The 12,210-nt window shown below is 37.4% G+C and overlaps 1 protein-coding gene across 10 annotated transcripts in view; it reads right to left on the bottom strand.

The window, feature by feature from the left end:
- The window catches only part of LOC127966387 (uncharacterized), a 98,320-nt gene that overhangs the window by 1,773 nt on the left and 84,337 nt on the right, over positions 1–12,210 (bottom strand). For 2 of the 10 annotated variants that reach the window (XR_008155608.1, XR_008155609.1), the window contains exons 1-2: positions 2,528–2,701; positions 40–353 (exon numbers count right to left, since the gene is read on the bottom strand). The exons of 5 other annotated variants lie outside the window; for them this stretch is intronic. The gene's annotated coding sequence lies outside the window, so the exon portion shown is untranslated. Of the gene's footprint in view, positions 1–39; positions 354–2,527; positions 2,702–4,752; positions 5,082–6,196; positions 6,278–7,490; positions 7,682–12,210 lie in introns of those variants that run through there. 3 more of the 10 variants (XR_008155623.1, XR_008155612.1, XR_008155610.1) reach the window with 3 other exon arrangements.

Raw genomic sequence — 12,210 nt, 5'->3', positions numbered from 1 at the left:
TAATACAAGTTATTGTTTTAGTTAACACATTACACTCACCTGGGACTGGACGGCTGTTGTAATCGTGCTCCTGTACCATCTCCACATTTACTGCTCTGCACCACAAACATCCCGTTTTGACGCGTGATTTAACGTCTACGCAACTTTTCCACGCAAACCTGGAAGGCACAGCCCACGGTGCGAGATCGACCGTACTCCGGTTGGACACGGACCTCATCCTCCGTGAAGGGCTTAGCACACACTAAAGTACCTTTCCTCACAGTTATTGTCGCCTCCTCCTCTCACCGTACCCAGCAAACAGGGGACGTCCCCAGGGGGCTGCACAAGATCCCGGGCCCTATGCAGAGGCAGTCCTAATTTAATTGCAAAATAAATGTAGCTGTAATATGTTAATGTAATGTACACTGTAATTAAATTAGTTAATTATGATATTGTTAATGATTACAAAGGGAGTTACATTTGAATATTTTCACACATATACATATTTAAAATATGAGACACCAATGTTTCTGGAGTTGAAGACACAGAATATGACACATGCTTATTTCATAACTGTTTTATTTCCTATTTTGGTTTGTGTAAATGATTATTTATTTATTTTATTTAATTTTTAGATTAACTGCCTTTTTTCCAAGGCATTGTTAGATGACAATGTTTCCTGTCATAGCTATGCGAAGATTTGATTTCAAAAGCAGTATCATAGCTATTAAACTATATCTTATGATTTTAAATCTGTATTTAACCTAAAAAAGATTGCAAAGTACAAAGAGCTGCTAAAGTCCTATTTTGAGGTGGTTGTATGTTACAATTAAATTATAGTCTTAATTCAAGTGAAGAAGGATTCTGAAATCTGAGAGTAATCAGTGTTGAGTACCACTGTAACATTAACCCTGCCTGCTTTAGATGATTCAAAATAATCAAAATCTGAAAACAATAGAAATTTAGAAAAGTAATCAAATGTAATCGGTTACATTACTTAGTCATTTGAAACAGTGACACTACATATTACATTTTAAATAAGGTAATTTGTAATCTGTAAACTATAACATTTCCAAAGTAAACTTCCCAACACTGGACCTGACACCTTGCAACTCAGACAAAGAGAGTTGACAAAATCAAACTAATATAAACTCATATTGGATTTCAAAGGGTATTTTTGCCTAAAGCAAAATCCTGTAATAATAACGGATTGCAAAATTTGCTGATTGATTTTTTTTTTTTTTTACTATATAGATTTAAATACATTGTAAAATAAAGTTAATGTTAAATTAATAATTTTCATTTCTGGAAAAATAAAAATAGTAGTAACTTCTGTAATGAAAAATTTCATTAAATCAGGAGTCAGTTTCAGCATTTAAACATCAAAATCATGATGCCTTTGGATGGAAGGTCCTGAGAATCCACCCCATCACCGGACACTGTCCACACCGGTCATGAGACTGAGCTGAAGACTTTGCTGGATAAAATTGTGGTTGTGTGCTGTGCTTTGACCAATATGTGTCCAAGTATTGTTGTGAAGGCGTCATGTTAGAATTATACACCATGCTCACATCTAATATGTACATGTTTTTGTTTGTTTTCCAAAAGATTTTGTAATGTCTCTTCTCACGTGTATTATTTTAGCCATGTCTGTAAATAAAATGCACAAAGATTGAATGAAATTCTGCCTCCTTTATCTGTATTAAGGAAGAATTGTGCGAAATCAGTGTTCTTTGGTTGCAAACCCAATTACATAACTTAAATAGTGGTAACAACCAACTTAATTTCAGTTTCTTTACATATTTAACATGTAAATACATTTAGATGAATACATTTAGATTTATAAAGAGTCCATAGAAATGATGCTGTCTGCAAAAGCACCACAACACAGCCTTTTCACATGCCCTTCTTTTGGGCTGGAGGGTGTTACCTTGACCAGTCGCTCTGCTCGTAAGGATCGAGTCCTTTGATTCTCTTTATTTTCTCGTCATATCTCATCTTTGCATTAGGATTTAGTTTTAGGCGTTATAGTCCGACAATGTTTTCTTTAGCCCGCTGCATTTTGTAGGATTATATTCTGTTATTCACGCAAATTTTTCATTATGTTCATGCCAGAACACTAGCCTGCTATGCATACCATGTTAACTGGCCAAACATACCCATAATTCTTTGCGTTCTGTTCAGTTGGTCACGTGTTACCGATCTAGCGAGCTAACATAAGCAGATAAAAAAAAAAAAAAAAACATTAGCAAATAACTCCGCACTTTTTGACATTCAAACAGGCGGTCTATTGTCTGAACCAACTCAAACAGTGATTAAAATGCTGAAGCTTAATTTTTATTATAAAGAGGCAGATACACACACACCAGACCAAAATTACAAAAATGCAAACTGAATAATGCACAGCTAGCTAGAAGCTAGCGCTAAACCATTATCCACGAGTGAACATGTTAAAGTTGTCCTAATATCAGACAACGCCTTACAATCATTAAAATACAAGACGATTTAAAAACCAATGCTGTGAATGTCGCAATATATCAATACTTACTCAAAAGAGGGTTCAGCGCAACCGTGTCCCAGCAAAGAAATTCTCGACTGATGCACGCCATAGGTCCGCTCAGGATCCGCTGTTTGACGGCGCCGCCCCCGGAGCTGATCTTCTGGGCGGCACCAAAACGAATTTGACAGTCACGCAGGTTTGGCGACTTGAAGGCGGATCCAAAACATTGATTCTTAGAGGTGTGCGATACCGCTAGATTTGGTATCGATCCGATACCAAGTAAATACAGGGCCAGTATCGCCGATACCGATACCAATATCGATACTTTTTAATAATTAAGGTGGATGCGTCTTCAACCTAAATCTAAATGAATTTTCATGACTTTTAATTTGTTTTTGTGATTTGCATTTTGGGTTATTAATCAGTACTACGAAAGCTTGTGCGATACCGCTAGATTTGATTCAGATCGGGACTCCGAAGCGCGTTTCGCGAATCATTTGATCGGGGCTTTGGAGCGAGTTCAAAAGATTTGATTCAGATCGGGACTCCGAAGCGCGTTTCGCGAATCATTTGATCGGGGCTTCGGAGCGAGTTCAAAAGATTTGATTCAGATCGGGACTCCGAAGCGCGTTTCGCGAATCATGTGATCGGGGCTTCGGAACGAGTTCAAATCTAATTGGTTTGCTTACCTAACGTTGATTTCATTTGGGTAAAACTACTTTACTATTAACATTTTCTGCTTGTTTTAAAAATCTCACGTACTACTAAATAAATTAGCCCGTATAAATAAAACTTTATTGAACACATCACATTCAGACACAATTGCTTTATTATTTATACAATACAGTTTATACACAGTTACAAATACATGTGTAGAGCACAAACCTTCTAAGTCAAGAAAATGCTTTTACACACAAATAGGTATAAAGTATATTATAGGCTAATAAAAATTGTGTCAAGTAACAAATTAAAAGCTGTATTCACTGAATTAAAAATATATATGACCAAATGTGTTTAACTTACTTTCAGTGGGTCACAAAAGAAGATGCAAGGCAGAACCTTAAAAAAAACTGACAGCCTCAGTCACAGTTCACTATCATTGCTTTTCTAAAAATATTATATATATATATATATATATATATATATATATATATATATATATATACACACATAAAAAATGGTGACTGAGGCTGTCACTCTTTGCTTTTGTGTTCCACAAAATAAAAGACATATGAGTGAGATGATGATTTATAAAGAAGACAGAAGTACATAGTAGAATTTTCATTTGCAATCGTAACTCGAGTTGTTTGTAATATCAGGGATGTGACCTCATAAGGTCAGGTTTGATGTAGGCCACACAATTAGACAAAGTAAATTTTTTGTGTATTTTTTATATGTCCTATGACTCCATGATTAAATTCTCTTAAGTTTGGGGGTAATTTTTTTATCATTTGCTTTAAAAATATTATCTTTTGTATATTTTCATATAAAATGGCAACATTTGATGTAAAACATGTATTTCTTTTCTTTTTATTACATATATAAAATGTAAACAAGAAATTACTTTTGTTATTTAGCATGTGCTATTTAACTAAATCACTTTTAAAAACTCTTTGCATCTACACAAAACATGCAAATGATTTTTGGATTCAAAATGTAAATTTTTACTTAAAAGTGAAAAGTTTGCATCCCCTGAACATTCAGTTGTTAATGTCCCTTTGTTATATTTGTATACAGTACATCTACTGTACAATCGAGACACTTTGTACATTATTATAACAAAATTGAGCACTTGTGACAGAGGAATTTGTATTTGTAGAGAATATTTCAATAAATCATCAAGAAAATGTTTTTGGAGTTGCAAGCTTGTATTTGTTTCTTTCTCTCTCACAAACACAACAAAACCTTCTCAAAACCTTCTCTACAGGCGCATGAATCCTATTCTACAAATTAACAAATTCACAGGCTCAGTTATACCAGATTTATGCAGGGCTGCATTTCATTATGCTCATATTATTGAATATTTTTTTCCTGAACTGTGTTTATTAGAACTGGACATATTTACAGACTTTATGATAATAGTAATATTTGTAGATAAGATCATGGTAGAATGACTTGCATTTATTAATTTGAGCAGCTGAGTCTTCAGCCATTTTCCAAAGCACTTACCTTTTCTATTCAATTAATTTCCGTTCAATTTGACGACGCCATGACGAACGGCAGAATCACCGGAAGCACAAGCTAAATAGTAGTGGACGAGCGGGAAGTTTCAATCAGTTTAATTCAATTCAAGTTTATTTGTATAGCGCTTTTTACAATACAAATCGTAACAAAGCAACTTTACAGAAAATTATGTTTCTACAATATTTAGTAGTAGCTTATGGTGGTGATTTTTAGAAAAAAATTATACAAGACGTAGTCAGCTAGACGATGAACATTATTAATATTATTAATTAATAATTGTTATATGATGCAGTCACACATGTAGCAATAATTGTTAGTTCTGTTTGTTGATTCAGGGTTAGCATCATCTGGGGTCCTCTGAGGGTCAGCATCATCTCTTCTCAGGTGTTCTGGATCCAGACTGGAGCTTGTGTAAATCCTAGTTACCACGGGATGAAGATCCAGCAGAAACAGAGAAACACATAGAGACATCATTAGCATAGCTGCTGATCCAACAAACTAAAATTAGTTTAACCCAAGCTAATGAATAAAAATGCACATTTGATCAGATGCAACTACACTCACAATTTAAGAGATACATTATTCAAATGCTTGGCGAAAGAGATGTGTTTTTAATCTAGATTTAAACAGAGAGAGTGTGTCTGAACCCCGAACATTATCAGGAAGGCTATTCCAGAGTTTGGGAGCCAAATGTGAGAAAGCTCTACCTCCTTTAGTGGACTTTGCTATCCTAGGAACTACCAAAAGTCCAGCGTTTTGTGACCTTAGGGAGCGTGATGGGTTGTAGCGTGGTAGAAGGCTAGTTAGGTATGCTGGAGCTAAACCATTTAGGGCCTTATAGGTAAGTAATGATAATTTGTAACTGATACGGAACTTAATAGGTAGCCAGTGCAGAGAGTGTAAAATTGGGGTAATATGATCATATTTTCTTGACCTGGTAAGGACTCTAGCTGCTGTGTTTTGGACGACCTGTAGCTTGTTTATTGACGAAGCAGGACAACCACCTAGAAGTGCATTACAATAGTCCAGTCTAGAGGTCATGAATGCATGAACTAGCTTTTCTGCATCAGAAACAGATAACATGTTTCGTAGCTTGGCAAATATTTCTAAGATGGAAGAATGCAGTTTTTGTAACATTAGGAATATGATTTTCAAAAGACAAATTGCTGTCTAATATAACACCCAGATTTCCTTAATTTCTTATTCTTTTTTTTAATTTTATATATATCTTATTAAAAAGTATTTAAAAAAAAGTGTATAGTAATAAACAACCCCTGCAGTTTAATGTTTGCATTTCTTTCCCTTACTGTACGGAAAATGAACCGAACCGTGACTTTAAAACCGAGGTACGTACCGAACCGTGATTTTTGCGTACTGTTACACCCCTATATATATATATACACACACACACACACATACATATATATACACACATACATATATATATATATACACACATACATATATATATATATACACACACACACACACACACACACACACACATCCCTCCAGTTGATCTGATGAAGACACCTCATCTGTGAAGAGCCGGCCCAGAATCTTCCAGGTCACCCTCTTCACATCCTGGCCTCCAATGGTGGCCAAAGAAGAAATCTAAAAGGCAAAGACATCTTTTTTAAATAGACAGGAAGGCTCGGAGCCCTCCCCCCGGACAGCACGCCATATACACAGAAACCTGTACCCCCCCCCTCTAATTGTATGCAAATGTGAACTCGTGAAACATGTACTTGGATCACACCCTCATGGACCTGTGCCACCTTTACAATAATAATGATGGACAATCAATAAACCTAATGGCAGCATCCAGTAAGAGAACTCGCCACTCTCTGTCGAGCCGGGCCATTTGACGTTCCTTTAGAAACATTTCAAATGCCTCCACGGCCTCCAATTGTTCCAGGGGAAACTGGATATTTTCAGGCATCTCAACATCTGGCCCCGGGCTGCTGTTCAGCCCACTGCTGAGGTAGTTCACCGTTGTTATTAGGGGTGCTCCGATCACGATCGGCCGATCGTTAATGCGCATTTCGTCAGTAAAGCCGGTTTTCTAATCAGCGGTTAATTCCATCAGGTGCGTGATTTCACATAGAGCAGCTGTTACTACACAGAGCCGTTGTTAACTGAGAAGATGGGCCAATAAACGCTGAAAATTAACGTGATTTGCGCATCTTCTCTATTAACAACGGCTCTGTGTATTAACAGCTGCTCTATGTGAAATCACGCACCTGATGGAATTAACCGCTGATTAGAAAACCGGCTTTACTGAGGAGATACGCATAACGATCGGCCGATCGTGATCGGAGCACCTCTAGTTGTTATTTCGATGTTAAGAGATTATTCCTTACTCTTCCAGTGAAATTGGCTTCGGGATGAGGCTTCAACTGATACACCAGGCAAGTTGGAAAGTTGTGTCATCCTCAGAGATTCAAAGTCACCATTTTCTGGCTCTTGTACACTCTCATCAGAGTCCCCAAAACAATGGCTGTTAAGTAACCATTATGGTTATTGCAATCCCAAAATTGCCAAATATACATAGTATGAGCATCTCTGGTCTATTTTTGAATGCTACGGGAAATAACCTTCCTATTACTGTAGAAACATAATTAGCTTCAAATTAGCTGTAAAGCTGCACAGAACATGATAATAATAATTTTTACTATAGATATAAATTGAATATTTTAAACAATGCAAGGCCAAGACAATTAATTTCATATGCATTTTCAGAACATAGAAATAATACGTTATTCGAAGCAGAAGGAGAAGCAACCATTAAATTATTTTTAAACAAGAAGTTTATGAATTGGCATACCACAAGTTCTTACGACCTTTACATCATATCTTGGCCATTTTGGCTCATGCTTCTCCTCGTTAGCAGCTGCTCTTTTCACACGTTCAGTTCTCTTAAAGCTGGGCCAGTACACCATCCCACCCTCATACCAGTCAACTGGCACAACAGCCATGTCCTCGCTCGCTTCAAATTCAATTAGATGAAAAGGCATCCTTAATGTAGAAAGAAAGAAAAGATGTATTTATTAATCATCAAAAAAGGAATAACAGACTAATGCATGCACAAGTGTACAGTGTCTACAAATAAGCAAGTAAGATGGGCTGAAAGTTAACTTGCTGGTGCCCCAGGGTGGGAAGAAGTAAAAGGAAAGAAAATGTACAGATCATAATAGTCAGGTAGAACTTCAGCACAACCTTAAAGTAGTTTACCATTACAATTTTTTGGCAGAATGTGTTGTGGTGTTGTTTCATAATCTAAAAAAAAAAATCATTGCATAATGCTAATAATTTAGTGGACTATGTCAGGTATTGATAAAGGTCGGACATGTATCAAATTGCATGTTAAATTTATCTTAAAATATAATTTCCTCTGGCATATTGAGGCATAATGTGTCATCTCATATTTTGAAAATGGTAAATTATGGGTGTGGTGTATGGAAAAATACCAACTTGCTAGTGACATCATGCTCCTCCTCACCTGCTAGTGACATCAGCATCATCTACACACCTGCTAGTGACATCAGCATCATCTACACACCTGCCAGTGACATCAGCATCATCTACACACCTGCCAGTGACATCAGCATCGTCTACACACCTGCTAGTGACATCAGCATCATCTACACACCTGCTAGTGACATCAGCATCATCTACACGCCTGCTAATGACATCAGCATCATCTACACACCTGCTAGTGACATCAGCATCATCTACACACCTGCTAGTGACATCAGCATCGTCTACACACCTGCTAGTGTCATCAGCATCATCTACACACCTGCTAATGACATCAGCATCGTCTACACACCTGCTAGTGACATCAGCATCATCTACACACCTGCTAGTGACATCAGCATCGTCTACACACCTGCTAGTGTCATCAGCATCATCTACACGCCTGCTAGTGACATCAGCATCGTCTACACACCTGCCAGTGACATCAGCATCATCTACACACCTGCTAGTGACATCAGCATCATCTACACACCTGCCAGTGACATCAGCATCATCTACACACCTGCTAGTGACATCAGCATCGTCTACACACCTGCTAGTGACATCAGCATCATCTACACGCCTGCTAATGACATCAGCATCATCTACACACCTGCTAGTGACATCAGCATCGTCTACACACCTGCTAGTGTCATCAGCATCATCTACACGCCTGCTAGTGACATCAGCATCATCTACACGCCTGCTAGTGACATCAGCATCGTCTACACACCTGCTAGTGACATCAGCATCATCTACACGCCTGCTAGTGACATCAGCATCATCTACACACCTGTTAGTGACATCAGCATCATCTACTGTATTGGCGGACCACTCTTAGCTGGGACGTATTGCTTAGCTTCTTTGACAAGCTATCCAACACAGAGAAACTTAAATTGTACCTTTTTTTGAGGTGGATGAGACGGGATTCCAGCCGATAGATAAACAGGGCAGGTAAGCAGAGCAAGGCGGGTAGCAGGCAGGTAAGTAGGTTGGTAGTAGCAGACAAAGCATGGACTCCAGTAGTCCAACAAACGATTGGTAAGTGGTTGAAAAAAAATGGTGGTTAATGAGGTATTTTGCGCTGTAAAAATCATCCAACGTTTTTATTTTAATAAGAATTGTTTCACTGTAAAATCATCCTACATGTTTATTTTATAGTGGTAGGACAATCTGATGATGTTCTTGGCACTGTAAATAACTTATACCATTGCCTAATAAGAGTCTTCGATAAAGTTACTTTACGTATAGTCACAGGAGCGAAGCAGTAGTATGCATTAGTACTTTTTGATTAGGTAGGATATATCCATAGATATAGTTAAAATTTTGCGCTACCGTAGGACAAATCGACAGAACACCGGTCATGAGACTGAGATGAAGACTTTGCTGGATAAAATTGTGATTGTGTGCTGTGCTCCAAGTATTGTTGTGAAGGCGTCATGTTAGAATTATACACCATGCTCACATCTAATATGCAAATGTTTTTGTTTTGTTTTTTCCAAAAGATTACAAAAAGATTTGTAATGTCTCTTCTCACATGTATTTTTTGTAGCCATGTCTGTAAATAAAATACACAAAGACTGAATAAAATTCTGCCTCCTTTATCTGTATTAAGGAAGAATTGTGCGAAATCAGTCTTCTTTGGTTGCAAACCCAATTACATAACTTAAATAGTAGTAATAACCAACTTAATTTCAGTTTCTTTACATATTTAACATGTAAATACATTTAGATGAATACATTTACATTTATAAAGAGTCCAGAGAAATGATGAGAAACTGAAAATGTATGAGGTAGGTTGTGGGTGATGAGTCATAGATAGGGGTGTGACGGTTAGTATATAACCGTGAGACCGGCGGTTACAGTTGAACACCGTCATTAGAACCGCCAAAACCGTGTCATTAAAATATTTTTTACAAACATTTTTTGAATTTTTTTTAGATAGGATCATAAGATGCGCAATATATCGGAAGACATGGTTTTTACCACTTAATGAAGTTTTGTAAATCGTCAGACATGATATTTACCACTTCATTAAATTTTGCTTTGTAGAAAACCTTTCTTAAAAACGAATTTCGTTTTGAACAAATTTTATCTTAATTTTAATAAATGTTTCATCAACCAATTGCATGTATTTTAATAAATAAAAAGCAAATATAGCAGACAATGATAACCGTGACATGGATCCTCCTGCACGTAAGGATCGAGTCCTTTGATTCTCTTAATTTTCTCGTCATATCTCATCTTTGCATTAGGATTTAGTTTTAGGCTTACGGTCCGACAATATTTTCTTTATCCCGCTGCATTTTGTAGGATTATATTCTGTTTTTCAGGCAAATTTTTCATTATTTTCATGCCAAAACACTAGCCTGCTATGCCAGACCATGTTATCTGGCCAAACATACCCATAGTTCTTTGCGTTCTGATGACGTTGCCACCCAGTTGGTCACATGTTAGCGATCTCTATTGAAGGTAGCTAACATTAGCAGATAAGCCCGCACTTTTGGACATTAAAACAGGCGGCATAATGTCTGAACCAACTCAAACAGTGAATAAAATGCTGAAGATTAAGTTTTATTATAAAGAGGAAGATACACACACATGAGACCAAAATTACAAAAATGCAAACTGAATAATGCACAGCTAGCTAGAAGCTAGCGCTAAACCATTATCCACGAGTGAACATGGTAAAGTTGTCCTAATATCAAACAACGTCTTACAATCATTAAAATACAAGACGATTTAAAAACCAATGCTGTGAATGTCGCAATATATCAATACTTACTCAAAAGAGGGTTCAGCGCAACCGTGTCCCAGCAAAGAAATTCTCGACTGATGCACGCCATAGGTCCGCTCAGGATCCGCTGTTTGACGGCGCCGCCCCCGGAGCTGATCTTCTGGGCGGCACCAAAACGAATTTGACAGTCACGCAGGTTTGGCGACTTGAAGGCGGATCCAAAACATTGATTCTTAGAGGTGTGCGATACCGCTAGATTTGGTATCGATCCGATACCAAGTAAATACAGGGCCAGTATCGCCGATACCGATACCAATATCGATACTTTTTAATAATTAAGGTGGATGCGTCTTCAACCTAAATCTAAATGAATTTTCATGACTTTTAATTTGTTTTTGTGATTTGCATTTTGGGTTATTAATCAGTACTACGAAAGCTTTTGTTCAGAAACAACTTTTGGTTACTTCTGATTTATTTAAATAAACAAAGTTACAAAATGATTACTTCACAAATATAAAAAATGTAAAAACAAATTATCTTTTCAAGTAGCATGTTAATAAAAAAATGTTTCTCCTCTTGTGCACTTCTTTTCAGGATTGTTTTCTTAAAGTCACAACGTTTTACTTCACAATTGTAAAACAAATTCTCCTTATACAAAATTCCTGAAGCCGACATCTTCCACTATGGAAAGAGGCTGCAGGTCCTTCACAATCATTTCTGATAGGCGCCTTGTAATATCCACTGCTCTTGGAGAATCAGTTATTGATAAAATAATAAAAAATAATTAATTCTGGTGCACATCTAGGTGAAGTTTAAATATAGAAACTAGTATCCCTTTCACAGCTAACACAAAAAGGGTAGATCGGCCTGAAAATACAGCCATACAACGCTCTTCTTTCTCTCCGCCTCTGACTGACTGCTGTTAGAAATGCGCGGCTGAGCGGTGCGCGCGCCTGACTGCTGGTGGTAGCGCTAGTGGTGAGTCACGTGACGGTACAACACAGGAGAGGGGGCGGAGAGCAGTGTCGAGCACGAGCAGCACTCTTAGAGCTTGCTCTGCTCTGTGACAGCAGCAGCATTTTGACAAACACGGCCAGGTGGCAAAACGAGAGAAACTGAAACTTAAGTATCGATATTTTCCCGTTGGTATCGATCAATACCGATACCAACGTTGGTATCGATATTATCGATATTAGTATCGATCTGCCCACCTCTATTGATTCTGAATTCAGATCGGGACTCCGAAGTGCGTTTCGCGAATCATTTGAGATCGGGGCTTAGGAGTTTGCAA

The sequence above is a fragment of the Carassius gibelio genome, chromosome B10 (genome assembly GCF_023724105.1).
Source record: "Carassius gibelio isolate Cgi1373 ecotype wild population from Czech Republic chromosome B10, carGib1.2-hapl.c, whole genome shotgun sequence".
Lineage (NCBI taxonomy): Eukaryota > Metazoa > Chordata > Actinopteri > Cypriniformes > Cyprinidae > Carassius > Carassius gibelio.
This window is presented reverse-complemented; position numbering and strand designations above follow the sequence as displayed.